General features: G+C 37.4%; 1 protein-coding gene across 4 annotated transcripts in view; it reads right to left on the bottom strand.

Moving 5' to 3' along the window:
* Nucleotides 1-12512, bottom strand: part of TBL1XR1 (TBL1X/Y related 1) — a 113815-nt gene that overhangs the window by 92388 nt on the left and 8915 nt on the right. The gene's annotated exons all lie outside the window — the stretch shown is intronic.

Below are 12512 nucleotides of genomic sequence, written 5' to 3'. Positions count from 1 at the left end.
GTGAGTGAAATCAGGACACCATCAGAGGACTCTGCTTTAGGAACACTGACAAGAGTCCAGGCATTTTAATTGCATCACACTTAGATTTCCATACTATTTAAATAATTATTTGCATATAATTTATTTCAATTATTTGCATGCCTAGCATGAGAGGTGACACATTTTATTAAAAGTCAAAATAAATAGCAATTCACACAAAGCAATTTTATAAGAACCTTGCAGTGAATTAATTATGAGTCAATAAAATGAAGCACAAAAATATAAATTGCCCCATAAATAATGAAGTCCTTTAGCCTTCCCATGCCACCCTCATTCCAGCAATCATACTGGTTCACTAAATACTAAAATAATTTCCACTATTCAAATTAAACAGGATGCAACAGTTTCATTTAAACACAGGAATCGCCATCGGTGTCCACAGAACATCAAAGCAGACATCCAGCCTGCAGTGAGAAAGTCATGAAGTTTCCTAGCATTTTGGACAGTATTACAAATGTTTTCATTTTTCCAACTCAGAACATATTGTAAAAAATGTATAGTTCTAGATAGGGATCACAAAAATTCCTTCCTTGCTCCTCCTGTTCAAATTGTTCACTGCTGATTTTTTATTATAAAAGTGGGTTTTTTAAAAAAGTTACTGTTAAGGAAGTCATACCAAGCACAAGGTCAGAATTGGTGGATGCTCCACAGAGAATCTGTTTTGGTATTACATTTGTATAAAGCTGAATGGGTTGGAGGAGCTGGTTGTCAAACTGGAAATGGATGAAAAATGCGTTTTTATTGAGGACAGCCACCAAGAGAGAGGGAGGGGACAGCTGTTAACACTACTACTATCCAATCCAATTCTGCTCAGGCAGTAAGTAGTAGATTGAATGGAAAACAGCATAGCATTATTTTATCTTTTTTGCTAAACAAGCAAAACACTCCTGAATACAAATACATGGGATGAGAGATAGATGGTGGTCAACAGAGTCACCTGCAAATTTCAAGAGACAAATACAGCAGATAAACATCTAGTGGTAGCAGCTGAGGACAAAACATGTAAAGCCATAAAAGGGAAAGAGTTAGGTCTATCTTATGAAAAAAAAAGAAACAAAACAAAGCAATGGTTAGAACTCTGTCAAACCAGTCTGAAGTATACTTGATGTAATTTCTAAGTTTCTCTTAATTTCAATCCGTTTTGATATTAAAAAGAGATATACTGGCATCAATTTGTGGGATACACTATGTGGCACTTGAATCTTCTATTTTTCTGTTGCTCCAATCAGTAAAACCAGTGATCCTGCAAGAACATGTACTCGGTCAAACACAGGACATTAATTATTGCATCCTTTAGGCCACCACTGATCAATTTTGACAGGAAAGATTTCTGACTATAATTTCCAGTGAAAGTAGACTCTTAACATTCTTATATATATAGGGATTTTATTTGCTCATGTTTAACAGCCTGACAGCATAGACAGGCTTCTAGTTTGGGACTTAAATCTAGAATATGACCTGGTTCCTCAGTAGCTTAGAACTGCACTACACAAAATAAGCATTTTGTTTTGCTTTTTTTTTTTTTTCTTTCTTTTGAAAATTAAGATGTAGTCACTGTTTAAAAAAAAATCCTAAACAAAAACACAACTAAACAAATAAAACCCACCAAACCTCTCAACTCTTACTGTGTTATAAGCATTAAAAGTCTTTCAAGACCAAATCCTGCGGCTATGTAAGAAGGATACATAAAAATCTTCTACAATTTGGGGATCTCTCTACAACTGACCCAACTTGACAGGCAGCTCCACACTCTTTGCCTAACCCTTGCTCTGCAGATGCATTAACTAGGGGCCTGATGCAAAGATTTCAGTAGTCATGTTTATTGTATCATGCTCTTTTAACAAGCATTAAGTAGATAAAATCCTAAAACACTTAATATTGTTATACAACTACCTCCTCGTGAAAATACATTCAAAAATCTCACCCATCATCTCATTTTCACTGTTTGTTTAATTTCCCTTGCTTCTACTCATCATTCCGCTACTTCCCTTCCCAGCTACAGAATTTATTAACTTGAATAAAAGTGATTTCAGTATTTCTGCTAAAGCAATACTCAGCAGATGTCTAGCATCTATATTTATACAACTCTAGACCTGGTAATAAACATGATTTTTGTATTGCCACACTACATTTTTTAATGAGCCATCATTCCTTGTCTCTGTTTACCAAGAATTACATTGGCCACAACTGAGTCTTTATCCCATATTATTACATCATATAACAAGAGTTTGGAAAGCTGAATGGAAACTTCTCATTATATATGAAGGAATGCTTAATGGCTAAGGATTGGCATTACTCTCCCTGTGTTTGTGGACAGCAGGGCTACTCAGATGTGTGCGGGAAGGTATCTAAGAGGAAGAAGATGCCTGGGAAGGCATAGGTGTATACACACAGACTTCAGAACTTATTTCCGTCCAGATCCCAACCACAGTGACTTTCAGAGGACCACGTCAGACATTTGTCCAAGACCAAGTGTGTAGTTCCTAGATGATGTCAGATATCCGGGCTGCCAGCCAGCTTCCTATGGACGTGATTTCAATATTGCTAAGTTCAGTATAATTTTATTTATCATATGGTTACTTAAGTAAGGAGTCAGCAGCTTGCACAGGTAGCCTGTATTTTTTAATCTAATAAAATAAAATGTTTTGAAAATACAAAGAAAGTGACAGATGGAAACAGAAATCACATTCAAATTTCATGCTTTCTCTAAAGCCACTTATACTCCAGAAATGAACAGATGTTAGCCACAACAAACTCCATCCTTGATCGACTGGGACTCAAATTGCCTATGATGCAAAGCAGAGTATTTTCCCACCTGCAAATTTACAGTTGTTCCATACTGACAATTATATTCTAAACATAAAGCCTTGCCCCTTCTACTCATGCCTCATAATAGGTTCTCACTGACCCAAAGCTTTTCACAAGATCTGTTTGGTTTTTCCCTTTGAGACTTTTTTCTTAAATTTTTTTTTGGAGACATACAAAAAACTTTATCCAACCAACCAAAAGGCCAACAAATCTGAAGACTGTATGACACAGTTTACTGAAATAAGCATTCCTCTTCCCATACAAAATATCAGTACTTCTACATACACTTTGTATCCATTCACCTACCTCCTCATTTTTTTACTGAAGTGACAATCGATACAATAAAGCACAACCAGGCCTGGTCGTGTGACCAGAACACGGACAAAACCTGTCCCACAGGCACTAAACAGTACCACATCAGGCGGCTGTATTCTGTAATGCAGTTGTGATCATAAAACAGCTGACTATTACAAACAGAAAAAGAAAGCTGGTGAAGTTACTATTATGTTAAAGCAGGGCACTGAGCTTGATGTTTTCCCATAATCAGTGCTCAGAACATTCAGAGATTAATATGCTCTGAGACAGATATGATTTGAAAGAGAAGGAAACAGAATTAACGCAACTCCTCCCCTTTCTCTATATTCTTCCAGCCCATCTCCTCTCCCAGTTCTCAAAGGAAATATGCATTTGCAACACCTCAGTTCAGAATTCAGATTCCAGTAGAGCATTTCCAAAGTCTTTGCTGTCATTTCTGATCATCCCTCTCTTCTAAATAATAGCTCAGAAATTCAGTGACAAACAAAAACAGAAGGACAGCAGAAAAGGCTCTGTCCTTCAGGATTCACCATGTCTGACTACACTAACCACAAGCAGATTCCCTTCACAGCAACCTCACAACTTTTCCATCAAACTCTCAAATTCATTTCCATAAATTAAATTTGGGCTGTTCTCTAAACATATAAATACAGTAGACAAAGAATAAAATTGTGGATTTTTTAAAATCTTTTCCTCTGTGGTATTTTTTGCATGACACATTTGCAGTGGCATTCATCACTAATCACCATGTAGTATAGCATGCACCAAAGTACGTGAAAGCATTTTGAAAATTAGGAGAAAAATAATGGCAAGTGTCCATCCAGGTAAGCAATATATTATGATAGAATTTTTTATTATACCCATCAATATTTAAGAACCTCAATCCGTTCATCTTCATTAAAATATGTTTTGTCATAACTTGTTATGTCACAAATGTTAGATGAGCATTAACATACTTTATTATTTCCAAGCTTATTCATCTATCTTTACATTGTTATTCGTGCACCCGTTAGTGCTATTTTATCATTTATAGCTTTTTTTAATATAACACAATACGGCTCTACAGGAAATGATGCACTAACCTGAACAGTCTATTATAATAGAAATGCAAAAATTAAGGTTGCCTATTTCAGGCATATGTTTTACAGAATAGTCCCACCCAACACAAAAAAAACCATCCCAAACATCAAAACAAAAGAAAAACAAAAATATCACTACCCCTGACACAAAGGTCATATCTCTGCCAAATTTCAAGCATATGTTCTGAAACAGGAAATAAAGCTTTCCAAGAAAACTTTAATAGGTAAAAAAACCAACTTGCTAGTTTTCCTTGCTCTCGTTGTTACAACAGCTGACATATTCCAGTTAATTTGGCAAGAGAGAGAGTCTATTTAACAGAAACCTTATCATCAACTATTGCAGCCTACTTACAAAAAAATGTGATCCAATTTCCTAAGCTTAGCTGTTTTGACAAAGCTTTTCCCCAATGCAACCACTTTTCCATTGGGAACATAACCCTAGGCAATAACATAAACAACTGAATTTCTGCAAGGGCCGTGACCTCACTGGCAGCTTCCTTCGCCCATCTCACTAGAAAAGCTCTGCAATGAGGGCTGAGGGATGGACAACATTACATACAGGAGACCCTGACATTCTCAATTTAAAACATCAGAGAACAGAAAGTATTTGCAAGTTTTGTCAATGGTTGCCATAATCAGGCCCAAATCAAAGTCCCAGACAATAGCACGCCCAAAAAAGAGTAGGAATCCAGGATCAGAACTCCAGAGTGGCTTTACTCATGGAAAATACAAGCTCTGACAACCATTATTTTAGCAAATTCTAACAGAAATCATGACTTCTAGTTGAGTCTATCTTCAGTGACTTGCATTTACTTTGGTAAGAAACTTTTGTAAATCGCCAGTGTTCATGCTTGGAGCAGCTCAGCTATTTATTGCATGACTTATGGTAAATTAGTGTAAGTAATCTCTACATAGTGGAACCATCTTTTATAGTAACTACCAATAAATAAGGCCTTATAGGTTCTACATGATGAAAAGATACAAAACCCAAACATCATGCTTTTAAATTACTTCTTGGCTAAATAAGATGTTAATAAAAATAGGCCATGAAATCTCAAACTATCTCACAAGAGTCACAGAAAGCATGCTTCACAGGCAAACACAGAACAACAAGCATTTGTAAAACTGGCCCATTTGGTTTATAATTGATTTTGTTAACCTACATTTTGCTTTTGACTTAACATATTTTGGGGTCATAGTTATACAGAAAAAAGAAAAAAATATATTTTTTCTCAATTTATAACCACATAGATACATTCCTCTTAAAAGCAGGCCCAAGGCTGTATGCACAGATCTAACCCTGCTTTCTCCACATACACATTATGCAATGCAACGTGGTAAATGTATAACCATGAAATTACACACTATATTTCAAACAGCATACAGTGACCCAGGAGAAAGCAGGCTATACCAGGCTCTATCTCTGATCCTTCCCCCACCATTTCATTTTCATAATGGTCCAGCACTTATTTTGCACTTTTTATACCATCTCCTCTCTAAGGTATGTAAATAATTTAGTCAACAGTAATGCATTATGCAATTTATTTTCAGCCAACAGCACAGCCCTCGTTAGGTGCAATTCATGGGAAGAAGCAGTTAATTATGGTAATTCATCTGCAGACCTAGGTGAGCAATTTCCCTGTTATTCTGCTATCCTACTTAATATGCATATGCTGTACAAGAGCAGCTAAATGGCAACTTTCAAAACTGACGTCCCCAGCCTTGATTCTATAACAAGCTCTGAATCTGGGCTTTAAGGCAGAACTACAGTAAACACTGCTTCTGGGAGGCAAAGGAGTCAATTTACACAAAAACAACTTGCAAGATCAGGGTTTAAGGTAGTCTACTGAATAGACCTCTACAAGATACTAGAAATAATTCTATGCTATTGTATTGCACTATTTGTGGAATGGTATGTGATCATATAATTAGAGATCGTATAATACATTCACACAAAGAATACTTTAGGGCTTGCTGGGGTGGGGTGGGGGGGAGAAGCTCTTTTAAAAAAGAAAATTACATTATCTGGAAATTCAGAGCTAGTCTCAACAACTCAGAAATGCTAACAGAGAGCTTTTCCTTCACAAACTTCAGTGGAATATATTTCAGCTGATTTCTGCCTGAGGAAGAATTAGTTTCAAACAAAACCAGCTGACATTTTCAATTATTAAGTTGTTAAAAGTCTAAACATTTAAGAAAATAGTCTAAAATACATATCAATATTAAGAAAAATAAACTTCTAAGCTGCAGCTCTGTGATTGCAAAGACAGCTTTAGGTTCACAACCAACACTAAAATAAACACTTTAGACGGGTGCAAGAAAAATACCATTAGTTTGGTAGCTAAATCAGACAAGAGCAGAAAATGAAGGGTAGGTCTCTACTAGACACAGGAGCATGGCAGTTTCCTGAAGAAATGCTGGGCTCAAGTCTCTTCCCCTGCTGACCCCAGGAAGGAGGTCATCCAGACTGTCCTCCCTGGGAAACTTCCTTTGTGGAAGCTCAAGCAGCAACAACCTGATCCAGGACCCACTTCCCCAGGCATCTCAGCACATGCCTTTCAGCAGCCTTGAAAGAATGGCCCTTGATCTTGGGGCTATTCTTCACTGCACCTTGCCTCTACCAATTGCTAAATGATCCAGCTTGCATAACTTTGAAGAGAACACAATTATCCAAGGGCAGTCCTTCTGCCAAATCCCTGCCCTCCTGAGTCAAGTACACTAAACAGCACAAAAACCACTGAAGCTCTACTTGTTTTGGAGAACGAGCAGCCAACTCAGCCAGATTTGTACATATAGCAACAGTGTTCAGCCATAACCCAATCCTAGAAATCTGCAAATCCCTAATTGATTTAAAATCTTCAAGTCATAATAACTTTACACAGTCACTGCTTTAATGATAGAAGGCTCAGAATTTTTACATGAGCATCTTGAAGACCTCAGTGGAACACAAGGCCAAGATGCACATGCACAGACATTCAGACAGTTTTTAATTTTAACCTTATACACTTCGATATAGCCGCAGGACTAAAACATTACTGCTCTCTAGCATGTTTATGACTGACTACATATGCTAGAATGTGTTTTGCCAAAACTCAGCTAAAATAAAAACCAGCCTTTTAGCAGCACAAAACTTCATAAACCAAATAAACAACACATTGCAAATCCAAGCAAAGGCTACTTCTGTTAATTTCAACATTTAAACTGGCAACAAAGCATTGCAGACACTGAAACAAATGACTGGCTAAAAACCACTACCCCATCATCATCATCATTTTAAATGGTCCGTTTTTCTCTTCTCCCAAAACATGCATGGCACTCAAATTCTAACTAAACAAATGTACATATTCTTAGCTATTTAAAACAAACAAAAAAAAATGGGAAACATTAAGTCTAAATCTTTTTGTTTAACCCAAGACTAGAAAACTGTCAGCCCTGAAAATTAGTTTCACAGCGCCTTAATGCATCTGAAAATGGCTTACTTGCTAAACATGATAAGCAAATTCTGAAATAAAGGGAAACCCTTTCCCTCAACACACACACTAATATTTTTCTTTCCTGAAGGTTGGATCATTTCCAGAGAACCTGAATTGACTTCAGTGGAGCAGTAATATATTCCTTAAGAAGAAGATGTAGACTGCCTCAAAATACAAGAAAATGGTTCAACTAAGAAAGAGTTTCACTGAACTCTTCTAAAAATACCCAAAGATCAACTTAAAAGTGATTTTTACTATTTTTTAACAATTGGGGCTTCACTACACCAACAGCTATATCTGCTGATTATATAGATATGTATTACACTAAACAGGAATGAGACACTTTCCTTCTACAGTCATTCTAAAAAATACATTAACACACTGTAAATTCACGCTTTTAACTTCAAGCCATGCTACCTAGTGAGTGTAAATGCATTCTTATAAAGTTTAAGAGATTTATTAAAGTTCTAGCAGGATTTTATTTTTAAATTAAGCAGAAGATACTTCTTAGAGCATGGTGAAAATAAGAAAAGTCACAATATAAAAGCATGATTTACAACAGCAAAACCCAAACATACACAGCTTTAAGTACTACTCCCAAACTGAAGAGGTTTTCCAAAATGAAAACATGCCCTAAAATCTCATTTTCCAGCAGATGAAAAATATCCAAACAACATATGAAAACAAGACAACAGACCAGAAAGCATCTGCCCATCAGTATCCTAAGCACAACTAGGCTCGCCCAGACCACGATGTGCTTTAGGAGACACCTATAATGATGAGGAAAACTTTCAGCAGCAAGACACATCCTATGTTTGGATTGCACATCTTGCATAAGCATTTCTCTTGATGAGAACTGTAATTCTTTTTCTTCCCCGGGGCACACAGCTCTGACAAGGAAAATACCACTGGTTCTTACAAAAGGGAATAATAAAAGATTTTCACACAAACACATACATTTGCTTAACTATAATTTATAAATAAGAATAATTTAGAAAGTTAAGGGAGACTTATCCCAATGAAACTGTAAGCATCTGACAAAGATCACGTCACCCTTTACGTCTATATATACAGACACATCCAAGCAGTCAAGACAGTATGGGCAATGCAATCACTACATACAGAAAGGCTGGTGTCAGACTGACTTAGCTACTAGCTGGCCCACTTCAGTCTGCAAAGATTTCGTTTGGTAGCAAAGCTCATACAAGAAGTTCATGGCCCACCCTCACCTATTACATGTAAGTTCATTCCTATGGATAAGCTATAGTTTACCATCATCTTCATGGTAATAATGCAAGCATTCACAGAGTCATGTTGTAAACTGGTTAAGCAAAATCATTTGGATTTTTAATAGTCTCCCAAAACAGCAGTAAGTTTTAACACAAATCTGCCCAGAGATGATGTTTGTAAAACCAATAAACCACTGTATCAGCAGAGGATTCAATAAACCATGGCAGAGGATAAAAACCTTTCCAGACAAGGAGCTTCACAGAGCTCCACCTGTAGCTTTTGTTGTTTGTTTCCACTCCACCAAGACAGAATCAGTTTAGGGGTCCCATCACTCACACTGGCTCAAGCAGCTGCTTGTGTACCTGTGCTGTGAAACTCATCCCTGAAGGGACTCCACCAAAAAAAGTTCAGCCTTTCCCCACCTCCAAAGAGCTGTCAGGGTCTGGAAAAAGTGCAGGCAACTTAAGTTGCATTTCCATGTTACTAAGGAACCATCGTGCCTAACTTTATGAACCAAGTTGCCTGATTTTCAACGTGATTCTTCATCATGTACAGGCACTATCAGAAAATATTTCCAAGGTGAAAGACCATGTTTTGTTCAACATGAAAAGAGAAGACAATTACAAAACCTACAGAAACAAAAAGAAAACACTTAGCTAAACTAAAACTTCCAACTAAGCAGAGGCTGAGAAAATAAATCAAAATCCACTTTACACTGCTACACAGCATTTCATGAGAAAATCTCCTAGCGCTGAACTGGTCTAAAAAAACTCCTCTTAAGTATTAAATCACTGGTGCATGAGTAAATTTGTTAATCCATTTGCTAAGGTCACACAGTGGCAGAAATAGCAGATAATCCTGACACCAGCTTTCTGTCCTAATCATTATGCAGACAGAAAATCTTCAGTGAAGTAAACTAAAAATAAAGTAAATACAGTTTTCTGTTACATACAGGTATATTAGGTCAACCCAGAAAAGCAGAGCTGTGAGTATGGGAAGCAGAGTCAGGGATCCACCACAGATCTAGACAGGCCTATGGAAATTTAGAGACAACTTGTAACTAGAAAGTAACTCCATTATTCCCTCTATTCAAGAAGTCCCTATGAAGGGACGGTGTAGACAAACTGCAGCAGCGCTCAGAAAAAGCCTGAAAACCTTGTAGAGAAACCCATAAGATATATTTCATTACTATATAGTACCCAAATTAAGACATCAAAAGCTTGCCATTTATAATGTATTGAAATTAAAGTAGTATTTTACAGATTGGCTGTAACCAAAACTGGGAAAGTCGTCTAATATCAGAGGACAGACAGACACACAGATGATATCAATGAGACACACTCATGAGAGCTATGACAATTTCTACCAGATGAAAATTTCTGCTAGCTTTAGTGGCATTACATACAAAAGCATCCTGGCAATACCCATTCTGGGACTCTGACAACTCCAGCCCATTTTGGTGAATGCTCTTGTATTAGTATAAATTACATCATGAGCACCAGTTTCCAAAGAGGAAAAAATGAGATCATAAGACAACAAAAACAAACTTATTCTACAAATTAAAGATACTGAACCAGATAATGAGCTACATTGGCACTATTAAGGTGTACTAAAAAAAAACCCAACATAATAAAATCATTCTAGGCAGGGACAACTAATCTTTCTGTTCTTCCTTCAGCAAAACTCACAATTCCAATGGGATTCTCTCCTAGATATGGCTGGATAACTACATCCACAGACTCTACACGCCAAGTCTGCTCCTGCAACCAGTTTTAGTTCATCTTAGTTACACTACACATATCCTGATTACAGGGATTTATAAACAGCAAGAGTATTTTAGAGGTGATCACAAAGCTGTGACTTTAGCAGAGAGGAGACTCACGGTTATCATCTCAAGTGTCAACAGTTTTCTAGTAAAGGACTTGCATTTGAAAGACTTTCAAGCAAAACCCTTAGGACTTTCCCAAAAGCACATCTTGCTTTCCCTCTGTCCCATGCACATGTATTTCAATGTCAATACAAGCTTGCTATGGGTAGGTTTCATTGGACAAGGTACAAGAGAGTTTATGATGCATTAATCTCTCCCATTTATTTTCTTATACTTTGGACAAGACGACACCAAATTAAAATGGTGTTTAAATAATCAAATAACAGACTATTTCATACATTAAGCAGTTTCCAGATGTGAACTCTTTAAAGATGATCTTTCAACTCCAAAGTCACAATTCCACACACTCGTCTGTGCGGCCCAGGACAAAGGCGCCTGTGCGCACGTACCAGCTCACAGTCTCAAAGCAGTGCTTGTTCACCCAGAACAATGGGGCATGTGACTTGTCAACACTACCCACAATAAAAACAATAAGATAAGGCTGCCACTGATTTCACGAAGACTGACTTTGGTTTTGCTAATTTTAAGTCACAATGTTAATGGAAAGGTATTGCATAAAATCCCGATTTTGAGAAGCTCAAAGCTAACCTCACAGCGCAATGAGGTTTTCACCCAAACTTCCTCAACTTTTTGCCTTCTTAATAAACACTCAGACCGACTCTCCCCTCAAAGCTTCACACTCACTTCATAAAGAATTGGGTCAATGTTTTACACCTAAAGCCAAGATGATTTTTGTCAAACACAGGCACTGCCAAAATTTGTCCTCTGTTTTCTTCCATGCCCGCCTGTCCCAGTCATCCCTCTGCTGGGTGCGCTGGTCGCTGTCTGTAGCACAGCCTGCAAGATGAGACTTCCTCAGCAGTCTGAGAGGTTTCACACCACCTCGGACCAAGGCTGCACCATCCAAACCCACCTAATCCCTCTGGTTCAAGAGAGCAATAGAGGATCAAACCCAATATGTAAACTTTAGTTAAAGTTAGGAGAAATGGGAACCCAGAGAACAGAAACAAAAAGGCACCAATTTGGTTTAAAGAACTGACAAAAGAACAGATAGGGAGAATGCAAAAGAAAATCCAAGAAGGAAAGAAGAGTGAAACCTCACCAGGAAAAAAAACAGTTGGGGGAAGATTAGAAAATCTAATAAAATAAAGCCTTAGGAAGGGATAATAACAAAGTGATACAAAGTGAGACAAAGCATTCCAGTATATCACACTGATCTGTCACATTTGCACTACAGTATGGACAAGGAAAAGCTGAGCAGAGGAGAGGGAACAATCACACTAACCATTGGAAGGGGTTTATTTTACAAAGAAAAGAAAAGCTTAAACTTGTATCACTTGTCTTTTAATCATGCAGGGGGAGGCTGGGGGGGTTACTTTAATCACACAGAACAGCAGTAGGCCCAGGCACTAGACTAACAAATGGAAGCACATGGAAATACATTACAGTTCCAGACTTTCACCATTTACAGCAACGTTAATGTAAATTAAATCTGACTAACCTGATCTCTAAACACATGTCTTTAAAAGCAGTGCATTTCTTTCTTTTCACCTGAAAAAAAAAACTCCGTTGCACAGGCAAGTAGTTACAAACCACAGCTGGGAAAGTAGGAGACAAATTAAACAGGTAAGAAAGATTTTACATATTCTGAAACACCATCAATGCAGCTTTCTGGGGCTC

Source organism: Colius striatus, chromosome 12, assembly GCF_028858725.1.
Source record: "Colius striatus isolate bColStr4 chromosome 12, bColStr4.1.hap1, whole genome shotgun sequence".
NCBI classification, from domain to species: Eukaryota; Metazoa; Chordata; class Aves; order Coliiformes; family Coliidae; genus Colius; species Colius striatus.
Note: the sequence above shows the minus strand (reverse complement) of the source record. Positions and strands in the feature narration are given on the sequence as shown.